Source organism: Mustelus asterias, chromosome 4 (genome assembly GCF_964213995.1).
Source record: "Mustelus asterias chromosome 4, sMusAst1.hap1.1, whole genome shotgun sequence".
In the NCBI taxonomy this organism is placed as follows: Eukaryota; Metazoa; Chordata; class Chondrichthyes; order Carcharhiniformes; family Triakidae; genus Mustelus; species Mustelus asterias.
Genome location: NC_135804.1, coordinates 133403870 through 133420032, shown reverse-complemented (window position 1 = coordinate 133420032; position 16163 = coordinate 133403870).

The window sequence follows — 16163 nt, the reverse complement described above, 5'->3', positions numbered from 1 at the left end:
TTTAATGAGCCCATCTCATTGAAGGCCGTCCTTGACCTTCCCATCCCAAGGCCAACTGAAGCCCTTAAGTGGTGACTCAAGGCCTCAACCCATAACCATTGGCATTCAACCACTGGCGGGAGTAGGCCATGACATATCATAGAATCATAGAATCCCTACAGTGCAGAAGGAGGCCATACAGCTCATTGATCCTTCACCGACAGCAATTCCACCCAGGCCCTATCCCCTTAACCCTACATATTCACCGTACTCATCCCCAGACATCAAGGGAGAATTTAGCATGGCCAACCCACCTAATCTGCACATCTCTGGACCATGGGATGAAACTCGAGCACCCGGAGGAAACCCACACAGGCACAGGAAGAATGTGTAAACTCCACATAGACAGTCACCTGAGGCCAGAATCAAACCTGAGTCCCTGGTGCTGTGAGGCTGCAGTGCTAACCACTGTGCAACCACCATACCACCCAAAGGGACACCCCTTCTGGTAAATCCAGGCCCCTGATTGATCAGCAGCTCTTGAAGGACACAAAATTCCCAATGTAAGAACCGGTAACACCGACAACAGCAAGCTGACAACCAGATTGGGATCAAATCCCAGTGGGATTTGGTGGTGGCACAGTGGTTAGCACTGCTGCCTCACAGCTCCAGGGACCTGAGTTCAATTCCCAACTTGGGTCGCTGTCTGTGTGGAGTCTGCACATTCTCCCTGTGTCTGCGTGGGTTTCCTCCGGGTGCTCCAGTTTCCTCTCACAGTCCAAAGATGTGCGGGTTAGGTTGATTGGACATGCTAAATTAATCCCTGGTATCCCGATTTGTGATAGGTTAGAGGGCTTAGCAGGGTAACTAAGCGGAGATAGGGCCTGGGTGGGATTGTTGTCGGTGCAGACTCGATGGGCCGAATGGTCTCCTTCTGCACTGTAGGGTTTCTATGATTCTAAATAGTCAAAGTGGGGTCCCCACTGGCTTTCCAACTGGTATGCCCATGGCTGGGAATGTTAACACCTGCCCATCATGACAAGGAGAAGCCTGTTCCTCGAAACATTGAACCAGTTGAACAATTGATGTCGCAAAGTGTTAGCTGTGGTGAAATTTGGTTGTCCTTTCACTCTGAATGCCATGGGATCAAGTTCCACGGTACGGTAGCACAGTGGTTAGCACTGCTGCTTCACAGCTCCAGGGACCTGGGTTTGATTCCTGACTTGGGTCACTGTCTGTGTGGAGTTTGCACATTCTCCTCGTGTCTGCATGGGTTTCCTCCGGGTGCTCCGGTTTCCTCCCACAGTCCAAAGATGTGCAGGTTAGGTTGATTGGCCATGCTAAAAATTGCCCATTAGTGTCCTGAGATGTGTAGGTTAGAGGGATTAGTGGGTAAAATATGTAGGGATATGGGGATAGGGCCTGGGTGGGATTGTGGTCGGTGCAGACTCGATGGGCCGAAGGGCCTCTTTCTGTACTGTAGGGTATCTATCAATTCAGGATTTAACCATAAATAATCCACTGAGGTATAAAACTGAGACCCCATCTATACTCTAACATGGAGGTAATGATCACTGGGAATTATTTTGAAGAATAAAATAAGAGTTTGGGTCAATATTTATCCTTCAATCAATCACTATACCAGGTCATCTGGCATTTATCTCAATGATATTTGTGTGACTTTGCTAAGTATAAATTCTTGCTATGTTTCCCACATGACAACAGTGACTACACTTCAAAAAAATACTTAACTGGCTTTAGTGTGATTTGGAAAATGCTGCAATCAAAAACGTTGTTGTAAAAATGCAATTTATTTATTTTCTTTTCGCAAGGAAGATCATACATCAGTGGCCCATGTGAGAAAGTTGTGGGTACATTACCCATAATTGTACATTACCCACAATTTTCTTATAAGTGTAACAGTTGAGTGTCGAATGAACACTCCCCCCCCCACCCCCCTCCCCCCCACTTCCCAGGCCCCGCAGTTTAATCGTTCTCTCAACCGTTCCACCCTGACAGTGCACAGCTCAGGCTTTTGTCTGCTTCTGGAGCCAAATATGCCTGGAACAAGTTGCTACTCTGTCACCAGGGGCTTATACCTTATAAGGGATGGGCACACATACACGCACACACATGCACTCTCTCCAAGGGACAATTTAGCATCGTCAATCTACCTAACCTGCACACCTTTGGACTGTGGGAGGAAACCGGAGCACCCGGAAGAAACCCACGCAGACATGGGGAGAGGGTGCAAATTCCACGCAGACAGTGACCCAAGCCAGGAATCGAAATCAGATCCCTGGTACTGTGAGGCAGCTAACCATTCCTACTACTATGCCCCATCGCCACAGTCTAACAGTGAGATAAAATGCCAAATCATCTCTCATCTATGGCAGTGCAGCACTCCCCCAGTATACTGAACTGGAGACAGATCCGAGGTTCTGAGCTTAAATCCATAACTTTGTGACTCGGAGATGAACTGGAAAAATCACCTTCAATGCCGACAGCATGCTTTCTGTTTCCTGTTTCAGTTGTTTTTATGCAATGCACACTGCAGAGCATCTTGTTAACTGAAGCATGATAATAATTAAAGTGCCATTTCAGTGTGATATTTAGTCAGCAGTGTCAGTCGGTGAGGAAGGCATCAGCAGACTGGGGCAAGGTTCAATCTCTGCTTTGCCCGATCTGTGTGCAATTCAGTATTCAGTAATAAGACAGTGTAATTAAAACATTGCAGAATTCTTGCTTATGTGCAAGGAAATCTATCCCTGCACAATCAAGGTCTGTGGCACTGATGAAAAAATACTTCCTCCAACAAACATTTGGTTTGCAATTGTCTACTTTGTCATCTAATTTTATATCCTCTCTAACTACTGAAGGCCTTCTTTATCTCTTAAATGGCTCAATAGTGACTCACCCTTTTGGAGAGAGTAAGTTCCAGGCACAATGTGGTGAATCATTACCTTAAAGCCTGGGTGATTTTGATGGGAGGGGGATTCTCTCCTCCAAGCCCCCATTGGCGTCTTGTATTATGCTTCACTCAGGAATTCCAAGCTGTTATGGCAACATGAAGTTTTTACATGCCTGGAGCTATGGATACTGATGATAAAGGCTTCAACTTTCTTTCCATCACATGGCTGACCAGAAATCTCTCCCACTCTTACATCCGCCATTGGCATGGGTTGGAAAGATTTCTTCCTTGACCATCAAGTCCTGGTTTGGGACTCAAACTCACAGCTTCTGTCTCAGAGACAGGGATGCTACCCACTGCGCCACAAGACCACCTTCCTGTTGCGGTACATAGAATCCCTACAGTGCAGAACCAGGCCATTCGGCCCATCGAGTCTCCACCGATTCTCCAAAAGAGCATCTTACTCACTATATCACTGCCTCCCCTATACTACTGACTCCCCGCTGGACACCTTGACTGCCCCCTCACACCCCTCTATCCCTTGACTAACCCACCACCTGACTACTGCCACCACCTTACTACATGCCCCACCCATCCCCCAGCCACCCAACTATCACCACAGCTATCACCACACGCCTGATTACAGATCCATCCCTCCTAACCCACTGACACGCCCTGCTTGCTCCCACCACTTGACTAACCTCCCAATCCCCCAAGGAGCATCTGACCTCCTCACCCCTGACCATCCAAACGTCCAAATATCTGACAATCCCACACCTCCCCATGCCGATTGCCCCGCATGACTCCCTTGCCCTGGCTCCCACCACCCTGCCATCCAACACATCCTTCCACCCTCCCTCTGACCCTCCTACCCACTTGCCTGACACACTTTCCTGGGAAAGTGGCTCAAACCTTTAGGCGTACCAGTTCACAGCAACTAGTGTGAAAATGGGAATGTCGCTTCACAGCCCCTGACAATCTTACACTCCAAGGAAGGGTGTCCATGAGCAGCCATGCTGCTTATCTCTCAGCATGCCTGGGTCAGAGGTCTGGCAAGAAACATACAGTTTCTGACTAAGATGACGTTCCTGTGATTATCACTCCGTGGAAAGTTCAGCTCAACAATTCATAAGCTGAAGGAATGATGCTCCACATTTTAATTACTCACTTTCTGTGGCAAAGAAATTGATTGACATTGAATTAGCAATTATCACATTGCTAAAAGGATACTTGTGTTGTTAATCACTCGAGTTTAATGGGTAGTTAATGGCAACTCCATCCCTCGCCCTTGCAACCGATTGAGATTAAACCAGACTCTTTGCAACCTTAATATCACACTTGAGTCAACATGAATCTTTGAATCACATTAGCGCAATCATCAAGACCTCCATAACATTACCCGACTCCAACGCAGTCTCCGCTCATCTGCTGCTGAAACACTCATTCACGCCTCTGTTACCTCTGCACTTGACTATTTCAATGCCTTCCGTGCAGCTCTCCCAACTTGGGAGTAAACCTGGTGTCATCCAAAACGCTGCTATAAGGCCATAAGATCATAAGACGTAAGAACAGAATTAGGCCACTCGACCCATCGAGTCTGCTCCACCATTCAATCATGGCTGATATTTTTCTCATTGCCATCCTCCTTCCTTTTCCCCATAACTCCTGATTCCCTTATTAATCAAGAGCCTATCGACCTCTGTCTTAAAGACACTCAATGACGTGGCCTCCACAGCCTTCTGCGGCAAAGAGTTCCACAGATTCACCACTCTGGCTGAAGAAATTCCTCCTCATCTCTATTTTAAAGGATCGTCCCTTTAGCCTGAGGTTGTGCCCTCTGGTTCTAGTTTTTCCTACTAATGGAAACATCCTCTCCATGTCCACTCTATCCAGGCCTGTAAGTTTCAATAAGATCCCCCCTCATCCTTCTAATCTCCAATGAGCACAGACCCAGAGTCCTCAGCTGTTCCTCATACGACGTGCTGCCCCTATCCTTTCTTGAACCTAGTCATGTTCATGATCATCCCAGTGCTTGCTGGATTGCATTCTCTCTCAGTCAAGCAACATCTCAACTTTCAAATTCTCACCTTTGTCAATCTCTTCTATGGCAGGGTGACTGTGTATAAATTAAGTAACACCTTGGAATCCGAGAGATGGTACATTGGCAAACCTGTGCTGGGGCTCTGCTGGTGAATTTGAACGGTGATCGTTGGGACTTGCTGGCTGAGCTGTATGGGGAGGAGTGGAGAATGCTGGTGAAAGTGTGAGACCAGATGTCATTGTGGGCAAACCACTGAGAGTGGAATGTGTGTGTGTGTGTGTGTGTGTGTGTGTGTGTGTGTGCTGTTGGCATTCAATGTGATTATGTGGAGATGCCGGCATTGGACTGGGGTAAACACAGTAAGAAGTCTCACAACACCAGGTTAAAGTCCAACAGGTTTATTTGGTAGCAAAAGCCACTAGCTTTCAGAGCGCTGCCCCTTCACAGGTGAGTGGGAATTATATTTGCAAACAGGGCATATAAAGACACAAACTCAATTTACAAAATAATGATTGGAATGCGAGTCTTTACAGGTAATCACGTCTTAAAGGTACAGACAATGTGCTTACCATTCAATGTGATTACCATTGCTGAATCCTGGGGATTGACCAAAAACTGGACTAGCCATATAAATACTGTGCCTCCAAGAGCAGGTCAAAGGCTGGAGTAGGGAAGAACACTTCCCCTGAATTACTTCTGCGAATCTTCCTTACTGTTAGCTAGGTTCTACATGGCCATGCTGGTTAAGTTGTATAAATGCGCTGCCCGGGGAGGTGGTGAAAGCAGACACGATAGCAGCGTTTAAGGGGCATTGAGACAAATACATGAATAGTTTGGGAATGGAAGGATACAGATTCTGTAAGTGCATACAGTTTTAGTTTAGGCTGGCATCATAATTGGTGCAGGTTTGGAGGGCCGAAGGGCCTGTTCCTGTGTTGTATTCTTCTTTGTTCTTTGTTGCCTGATACTTCCTTGGGTTGAGAAGGTTTGAGGGGTTATCTTTTTTTTATTCATTCATGGGACATGGGCATCGCTGGCTGGTCAGCATTTATTGCCCATCCCTAGTTGCCCTTGGAGGCAACATTGCTGTGGACCTGGAGTCACATGTAGGCCAGACCAGGTAAGGACGGTAGATTTCCTTCCCTAACTGACATTAGTGAACCAGATGGGTTTTTCTGACAATCGACAATGGTTTCATGGTCATTATTAACTCCAGATATTTTTATTGAATTCAAATTCCACCATCTGCTGTGGCGGAATTTGAACCTGGAACTCCAGAACATTAGCTAATTTTCTGGATTAATAGCCTAGCGATAATACCACAAAGTCATCGCCATATTTGAAAAGATTAAGGGAATCAAAATACGGAATCAATTTCCTCCAGTACTGGAACCCGGAAATTAGAGCGGGGACTGAAATCAGAGAGCAGACAATTGAATTGTATTCAACTGAATTTTACAAGATTGAGAGCGGTAGGATTTTGTGGAGAACACCTGGGGGCCGAATGGTCGACTGCTACCCCTAATTCATATGGTCCAGAGGGCACCAGAATCAGAGGGCACAACCTCAGGCTAAAGGGGCGATCCTTTAAAGCAGAGATGAGGAGGGATTTCTTCAACCAGAGAGTGGTGAATCTGTGGAACTCTTTGCCGCAGAAGACTGTGAGAAAAATATCAGCCATGATTGAATGGTGGAGCAGATTCGATGGGCTGAGTGGCCTAATTCTGCTCCCATGTGTTATGGTCTGATGATCATAGTAAGTAGTCTCACAACACCAGTTAAAGTCCAACAAGTTTATTTGGGAGCATGAGCTTTCGGAGCGTTTCCCCTTCATCAGGGGCAACGCTCCGAAAGCTCGTGCTACCAGATAGATCTGTTGGACTTTAACCTGGTGTTGTGAGACTACTTACTGTGCCTACCCCAGTCTAACACCAGCAACTCCACATCTTATGATCATAGATTTGATAAATAACCAATCAATTTGGCCGCTGCGTTCTAATGCATGGAGGTTAAGTCAAATGTTTTCTCAAATCTCTGAGATATCGGTTGATAGTATCTTACTAATGTTTAAAATTCTGCAGATAGTACCTAACTGATTGCAACCTGGATGATATCTATTTTAAGATTCAGTGGCAGATTCCGGTTTGGGCTTCATGGAGGGCATTAATCTGGGTTTATGCAATACCAAGAGATGAACAATAGCATACTTTGAAAGCTCATGGCATCAGCCCATTATATTGCTATTACAGTCTAATTGAAATGAGTCCAACACTGGAAACAGCCTTAGCTGATGAAAACGCAATGAACTATCATTTGGAAATTCATCATTAATCTATCAATGAAAGCCAGCAGAGGAAATGATGCGGTGTTATGCTACATTGTCAATGATGTCTGGCTGCAACAATAGGAACAAAAACAAAAGTGATAATTTATTAATCGTTCAGTTGCCGGGTAGATAATGAATCAAACTTTCGTTTTGTTGAAATGCGCTTGACAAAAAAAGTAACCTTCCGTGAAATATTAATAACTATAATTTTGCACTCACTGTCTTAATCAGATGCAGCACAGTGTTATGCGTAGTGGCTATATCTGTAATTTAAATGACCAATTTTAGTGTTTTAATTATGGTGTAACTAAAGAAATGTCATTAAACTCGCATTGCACCCAGTGATTAGTGTCAGTGGTGAAGCTGTTATGGCCCCTTTTCAACTGTGGAATATTGAGATTTATTTGCTTATGGTCATGTAGCTTTCTATTTAAATGAGCTACTTTACACCTATCGCATTCATCAACCTCCTTTAAATGTCACCTTTTGCTGTCCTCCTTGTCTATCTGAATTTTATGCAGAACAACCTTTTCCTTCTCTCATTACATCAAAGGAATTAAAATGATCCGACAGTGTATTTACTTTTTATTTTTGTTTCACCCCTCTTGACATTGCCAGAACCCAGGATTTGATATTTGTTACAGATTTAATGGCATTGATGTCAGTGTGAGCCACTGTGATTAAAAACAGACGCAATGATAAATTAATCATATCGATAGATAAATTCATGCTCAATTCCATTTGTTTTCTAACAGGGTTAGACAGGGTAGATTCAGAAGGAATGTTCCCGATGGTGGGGGAGTCCAGAACTAGGGGTGATAGTTTGAGGATAAGGGGTAAACCTTTTAGAACTGAGGTGAGGAGAAATTTCTTCACTCAGAGGGTGGTGAATGTGTGGAATTCACTACCACAGATTGTAGTTGAGGCCAAAACGTTGTGTGATTTCAAGAAGAAATTAGGTATGGCTCTTGGGGCTAAAGGGATCAAGGGATATCATAGAATCATCCAATCCTACAGTGCAGAAGGAGGCCATTTGGCCCGTTGGGTCTGCACCAACCACAATCCCACCCAGGCCCAATCCCCATAATCCCATATATTTATCCGAGCTAGTCTCCCTGACACTAAGGGGCAATTTAGCATGGTCAATACACCTAACCTGCACATCTTTGGTCTATGGGAGGGACCCAAGCCGGGAATCGAACCCAGGTCCCTGGCGCTGTGAGGCAGCAATGCTAACCACTGTGCCACCGTTCTGGGGGAAGGGGGGAATCAGGATATTGAATCTGATTATCAGCCATGATCAAAATGAATGGCGGAGCAGGCTCGAAGGAGTGACTCCTTGGCCTACTCCTGCTTCTAGTTTCTATGGTTCTATGTTTGTATGGACTTTTTAACAGTAAGCTCTGGCACATGAATTGATTGCAGGAGTATAAACAGGTTGAAGGTTAATAGTTTGACACACACTGCATTAGATGGGAGTGCTTCACACATTCCATCCTCCCTGTCAAAGCTGATTCCAGTTGCAGATTATGGGACTTACCCAATAGGAGTACATAAAGGAGGTCCAAAAGCATTTCAACAAAAACATGTTACATATGGGAGATGAGGCAGGAAATTGCAGGGGTGCTGACACAAATTTTTAATTCTTCTCTGCCTGTAGGGGAAGCCATGATGTGGAGATGCCGGCGTTGGACTGGGGTAAGCACAGTAAGAAGTCTCACACCAGGTTAAAGTCCAACAGGTTTATTTGGTAGCTTCTTCCTGTGCAGGGGAAGTGCCAGAACACTGGACAGCTGTCGTGGTTCCACTTTTCAAGAAGGGTGGTAGAGATGCACCAAGAAATTAACCAGGTGAGTCTCACGTCAGTGACAGGGAAACTGTTGGAGAAAATTCTTTTTTTGATTTGATTTGATTTATTATTGTTAATTATATTAGTATACAGTGAAAAGTATTGTTTCTTGCACGCTATACAAAGCATATCGCCGTACATAGAGAAGGAGAGAGCGCAGAGTGTAACGGTACAGTCATAGCTAGGGTGCAGAGAAAGATCAACTTAATGCGAAGTAAAATCATAGAATAGAATCACTACAGTGCAGAAGGAGGCCATTCGGCCCATCGAGTCTGCACCGACCACAATCCCACCCAGGCCCTATTCCCGTAACCACACAGATTTACCGTGCTAATCCCCCGAACACGAGTGTCAATTTAGCAAGGTCAATCAACCTAACCCGCACATCTTCGGATTGTGGGAGGAAACCGGAGCACCCGGAGTAAACCCACGCAGACACGGGGAGAATGTGCAAACTCCACACAGTCACCTGAAGCTGGAATTGAACCTGGGTCCCTGGCGCTGAGGCAGCAGTGCTAACCAATGCCACCGTGATGCCCTGGGTAGGTCCATTCAAAAGTCTGTTGGCAGCAGAGAAGAAGCTGTTCTTGAGTCTGTTGGTTCATGTCCTCAGATTTTTGTATCTTTTTCCCGGCGGAAGAAAGCGGAAGAGAATATGTCCAGGGTGCGTGGGGTCCTTGATTACTCTGGCTGCTTTTCTGAGGCAGCAGGAAATGTAGACAATGTCAATATGCCTGAAGGAGAGAATTAATCTCCACTTAGAAAGGGCTGAGTTAATTAAGGATAGTCAGCATGGCTTTGTCAGAGGGAGATCATGCCTAACAAATTTGTTAGAATTTTTCAAAAATGTGATCGAGTTTATAGTTGAGGGAAGTGCAATTGATGTAGCTTATATGGATTTTAGCAAAGCCTTTGACAAGATCCCACATGGAAGTCTGATTTAGAAGGTGAAGCACATGGAATTCAGGGAAACCGGGCCAGATGGATCCAAAACTGGCTTAGTAGTAGGACAAAAAGGGTGGTAGTAGAAGGCTGTCTTGTGACTGGAGGCTGATGTCCACTAGTGTACCACAAGGTTCAATGCTGAGATCCTTATGGTTTGTTATATAAATAGTGATATTGATAGTAATGTGGGGGGAACGATAAGCAAGTTTACAGATGGCACCAAGATTGGTAGGGTGGTTAATAGTGAAGAAGAAGATGTAGGTTACAGGAAGATATAGACATATATGCCAAGCCAATAGGTTACAGAATGTTATTGAAAAGAATTCTGCTGCTTTGGATGGCCCACAATGCCTCATGGATGCCCAGTTTGGAGCTGATAGATAAAAAAGAAAGACTTGCATTCATATCACACTTTGCATGATCTTAGGATATCCCAAAACACCTTAAAGCCAATGAAGTACTTTTGGAGTGTAAACACTATAAAAATGTCGGAAGCTGTTCTGGATTTTTAGCACTGTAATAGTGCCACACAGCATGCCAAGTGATGTTCTCAGGGTAAAGATGAGGCTTCAAGGACCATGCACTGACATCCATGGACAGATATATCTGCAACAGGCCGATTGGCGAAGACAAAGTCAAGTAAGTTTCCTGTATGTCTGTCCCTCAGTACTCAGACTTTGATTTGATTTGATTTATTATAGTCGCATGTATTAACATACAGTGAAAAGTATTGTTTCTTGCGTGCTATACAGACAAAACTCTATGTTCATAGAGAAGGAAACATTAACTCTGTTTCCCTCTCCACAAATGCTGCAAGATCTGCTGGGTTTTTTTTCCCAGCATTTTCTGTTTTTATTTAAGATTTTCAGCACTGTGGTACTTTTTGAGTAAGCATTCTCCAAGGCGGCCTTCAGGACACATGACAACTCAGAATCACTGAGCAGAAACTGATAGTCAAGTTCCGCACAGTGGTGGTACTCCCAAATCAGTCTCAGTGATGGATATTGAAGTTCCCACCCAGAGTACATTCTGTGTCCCTGCTCATGCTCAGTGCTTCTTCAAAGTAGTGTTCAACACAGTGAAGCATCGCGAGAATGGCTTCCCTGCTGATTGTTTCCTGTTCCACTACGCCATCATCTCTGGCCAATCTGTCTTGTTGGTGGGACATGTCACCCTCAAAAGATGATGATGGAGCAGTCTGAGGCATTGGCTGAAATGGTTCTTTGTGCATGGCTGTGCTAGGTTGATGCTTTGACTACTCTGTGACACAGCTCTCCCAGTTTTGGCTTGAATACCTAGACGTTTACAAAGAGGATTTTGCAGAGTCGATTGGGCAGTTTGTGCCTTTGTCAAGTCTGTGTCTAATGTTGGGTGGTCCATCTGATTTTATCCTTATTATACTTCTTTATAGTGGCTTTACATAACTGAGTGGCATGGCAGACCATTTCAGAGGACTGTTCAGAGTAGCCATATACTATGGTTTGGAGTCACACACATGGGCCAGACCAGGTAAGAATGACAGACTATTTTTTTGAAAGAACATTACTGAATCAATCGAGTTTTTAAGCACAATCCGGTCACTTCCTGGTCAATTTTGATGTTATTAGCTTTTAGGTGTCATGGTTAACATTTATCCCTCAACCAAAGCAGATGATACAGTCACTGTCACATTGCTATTTGTGAGATCTTACTGTGCACAAAATGGTTGCCACATTTCCCTTCATTACAACAGTGACGACATTCCAAAGTCTTCCTTTGTTTTCTTTCCATGTATTTTCTTTTCCCCTCAACCCAACTTCCTCCTGACGTAAGGTGAGAGTACCACGGATGAAGTTAATACAAAGGTAAAATACCACTGAAAATCACAGATTCAGGAGGTGTGAATTGCCTCAAGCCAGGACAGTTAGTGGGGGGTTACACGTAGTGTGACATGAACCCAAGATTCCAGTTGAGGCAGTCCTTATGTGCGCAGAACTTGGCTATCAGTTTCTGCTCGGTGATTCTGTGTTGTCGTGTGTCCTGAAGGCCATCTTGGAGAACGCTTACCCGAAGAGTACCACGCTGCTGAAAATCTTAAATAAAAGCAGAAAATGCTGGGGGAAAAAAAAACTCAGCAGATCTGGCAGCATCTCTGAAGAGAGAAACAGAGTTAATGTCTCGAGTCTTCTGCAGAGTTCACACTCAAGGGGTGAGATTCTTCAGCCTCCCAGCCGCGTGTTTCCCGCCAGTGGGAGGTGGCATGTTGTTTGTCAATGACAGGGCTCTCCGGCCCTGCCGCTATCAATTACGTCACTTCACGCAGGTGGGAAACCCACCGGCGAGGGTTTGCTCTGCCAGCAGAACCCGTGAATCCTGCTGGCGTGAACAGCTGGAGAATTCCAGCCAAAATCTTAACTCTGTTTCTCTCTCCACAATGCAGCCAAGCAAAATTAAATAGTTTGGCAAGGATTCAAGGAGTGAGAAAGATGATTCGGAAATATGAAATGAACAAATTAAGTTCTGTGAATTAATTTGCATTGGGGAACAAGCCACATGGATAAATAATCCATATTTTTGTTACAAAGTAGGTTATTTACTTTTGATGGGCAGCAGGATACTAAATTCTGAAATGAACACTCAAACAAGATTTGAGATTAGGAGGAACATTTCTCTTACAGAATGCATAAGAGTAGCAGATTCCCAGATAAATCGATAGACCCATGTCAACAAGCACATTTAAAAAGAGATGGATAGATATCTGCTTAGAGGCAGGATGGGGGATTATAGGGATAGAGGATTATGAGAATAGCTGTAACTAATTCCATCTGGAAGAAAATGAGTCCAAGTCGTTGTAACCATGGAGATTTCAAGGAAAGGAGAACAAATGGTTTAAAGGAGAAAGTGACTATGGAGCTTGCACAAAGTGGTTTGACTCCCAGTTATGGTATAAGTTCAGCATGAATCTGGAGTTCGGGCTCCATTTATAGAGGGTGTCTCTCTTTGGGCCACTTTGCAATCAATTTGGACACAAGCATCTGATTGATATTATAGAAAATGGGATATAGAATGGGAGATGAGATGCAGAGCGGGATATGATGCTCTACTCATCGATCGACAGTTCCGATACACCACAGCAAAAAACTGCACCGACCTCCTCAGAAGACAAACACAGAACACGACCAACAGAGTACCCTTCGTCGTCCAGTACTTACTCAGAGTGGAGAAACTATGACATCTTCTTCAGAGCCTTCAACATGTTATCGATGAAGACGAACATCTCGCCAAGGCCATCCCCACACCCCCACTATTTGCCTTCACAGAACCACGCAACCTCAAACAGACCAGTTTTCGCAGCAAACTACCCAGCCTTCAGGAGAACAGTGACCACGACACCACACAACCCTGCCATGGCAACCTCTGCAAGATGTGCCGGGTCATTGAGGTGGATACCACCATCACATGTGAGAAGACGACTCGCCAGGTACATGGTGCATACTCATGCGACTTGGCCAACGTTGTCTACCTCATATGCTGCAGGGAAGGATGTCCCGAGGCATGGTACATCGGCGAGACCGTGCAGACGCTACAACAATGGATGAATGGACACCACATGACAATCGCCAGGCAGGAGTGTTCCCTTCCTGTCAGGGAACACTTTGGCAGTCAAGGACATTCAGCCTTCGATCTTCGGGTAAGTGTTCTCCAAGGCGGCCTTCATGACACACGACAATGCAGAATCGTCGAGCAGAAACTGATCGCCAAGTTCCAGATAAATGGGGATGGCCTCAACCAGGATCTTGGGTTCATGTCACACTACATATAACCCCCATCATTTGGCTTGGGCTTGAAAATTCCTATTAACTGTCCTGGCTTGAGACAATTTGCACCTCTTTAACCTGTGATTATCCCTCTCCCTACTTGCACTGTCTGTACCTGCAAAGACTTGATTACCTGAAAAGACTCACATTCCAACCATTATCTTGCAATTGTGTCTCTGTCTATATATGCTGTGTTTGTGAAACCTACCTCTACACTCACCTGATGAAGGAACGGCACTCCGAAAGCTTGTGATTCCAAATAAACCTGTTGGACTTTAACCTGGTGTTGTGAGACTTCCTACTGTGACTACCTCAGTCCAATTTCGGCATCTCAACATCACAGAAAATAAAGGCAGAAACTGCTTCGCACTAATGCTTAAGTTGTAACATAAATGCATTTTTAAAAGTCTAATTTAATAATAATAGATGCTGTCGTAGTTTGGTAATTCCAAAGCCCATTTCTTAGGAACATCAAAGATCTCTGTCAGTGTTGCTAGGTTCTTTGGTGTCTTGCTAAGAAGTCTGGAAGCTTGTCTGGTTAAACATAAAAATTCGGAGCAGGAGTAGGCCATTCGGCCCATTGAGACTGCTCCGCCATTTAACACGGTCAAGACTGATCCTTGATCACAATGCCATCCATATTCCTGCTTTCTCCCCAGACCCGCTGATGCCTTTGAAATCAAAGTCGAGTGGTCGAGCGAGGGAACCGTGGTTTACTAAAGAAGTTGAATCTCTTGTGAAGAGGAAGAAGGAGACTTATGTAAAGATGAGACGTGAAGGCTCAGTTAGGGCACTTGAGAATTACAAGTTAGCCAAGAAGGACCTAAAGAGAGAGCTAAGAAGAGCCAGGAGGGGACATGAGAAGTCTTCAGCAGGTAGGATCAAGGAAAACCCGAAAGCTTTCTATAGGTATGTCAGGAATAAAAGAATGACTAGGGTAAGATTAGGGCCAGTCAAGGACAGTAGTGGGAAGTTGTGCGTGGAGTCCGAAGAGATAGGAGAGGCGCTAAATGAATATTTTTCGTCAGTATTCACACAGGAAAAAGACAATGTTGTCGAGGAGAATACTGAGATACAGGCTATTAGAATAGACGGGATTGAGGTTCACAAGGAGGAGGTGTTAGCAATTCTGGAAAGTGTGAAAGTAGATAAGTCCCCTGGGCTGGATGGGATTTATCCTAGGATTCTCTGGGAGGCTAGGGAGGAGACTGCAGAGCCTTTGGCTCTGATCTTTATGTCGTCATTATCTACAGGAATAATGCCAGAAGATTGGAGGATAGCAAATGTTGTCGCCTTGTTCAAGAAGGGGAGTAGAGACAACCCTGGTAATTATAGACCAGTGAGCCTTACTTCTGTTGTGGGTAAAGTTTTGGAAAGGATTATAAGAGATAGGATTTATAATCATCTCGAAAGGAATAATTTGATTAGGGATAGTGAAGGGTAGGTCGTGCCTCACAAGCCTTATTGAGTTCTTTGAGAAGGTGACCAAAGAGGTGGATGAGGGTAAAGCAGTTGATGTGGTGTATATGGATTTCAGTAAAGTGTTTGATAAGGTTCCCCACGGTAAGCTATTGCAGAAGATACGGAGGCATGGGATTGAGGGTGATTTAGCGGTTTGGATGAGAAATTGGCTAGCTGTAAGAAGACAGAGGGTGATGGTTGATGGGAAAGGTTCATCCTGGAGTTCAGTTACAAGTGGTGTACCGCAAGGATCTGTTTTGGGATGACTGCTGTTTGTCATTTTTATAAATGACCTGGATGAGGGCATAGAAGGATGGGTTCGTAAATTTGCGGATGACACTAAAGTCGGTGGAGTTGTGGACAGTGCGGAAGAATGTTGCCGGTTACAGAGGGACATAGATAAGCTGCAGAGCTGGACTGAGAGGTGGCAAATGGAGTTTAATGCGGAAAAGTGTGAGAACAAAGAACAAAGAACAATAAAGCACAGGAACAGGTCCTTCGGCCCTCCAAGCCCGCGCCGCTCCCTGGTCCAAACTAGACCATTCTTTTGTATCCCTCCATTCCCACTCTGTTCATGTGGCTATCCAGAGGTGGTTCACTTTGGAAGGAGTAACAGGAATACAGAGTACTGGGCTAATGGTAAGATAGTTGGTAGTGTGGATGAGTAGAGAGATCTTGGTGTCCATGTGCATAGATCCCTGAAAGTTGGCGCCCAGGTTGATAGGGTTGTTAAGAAGGCATACGGTGTGTTAGCTTTTATTGGTAGCGGGATTGAGTTTCGGAGCCATGAGGTCATGTTGCAGCTGTACAAAACTCTGGTGCGGCCGCACTTGGAGTATTGCATACAGTTCTGG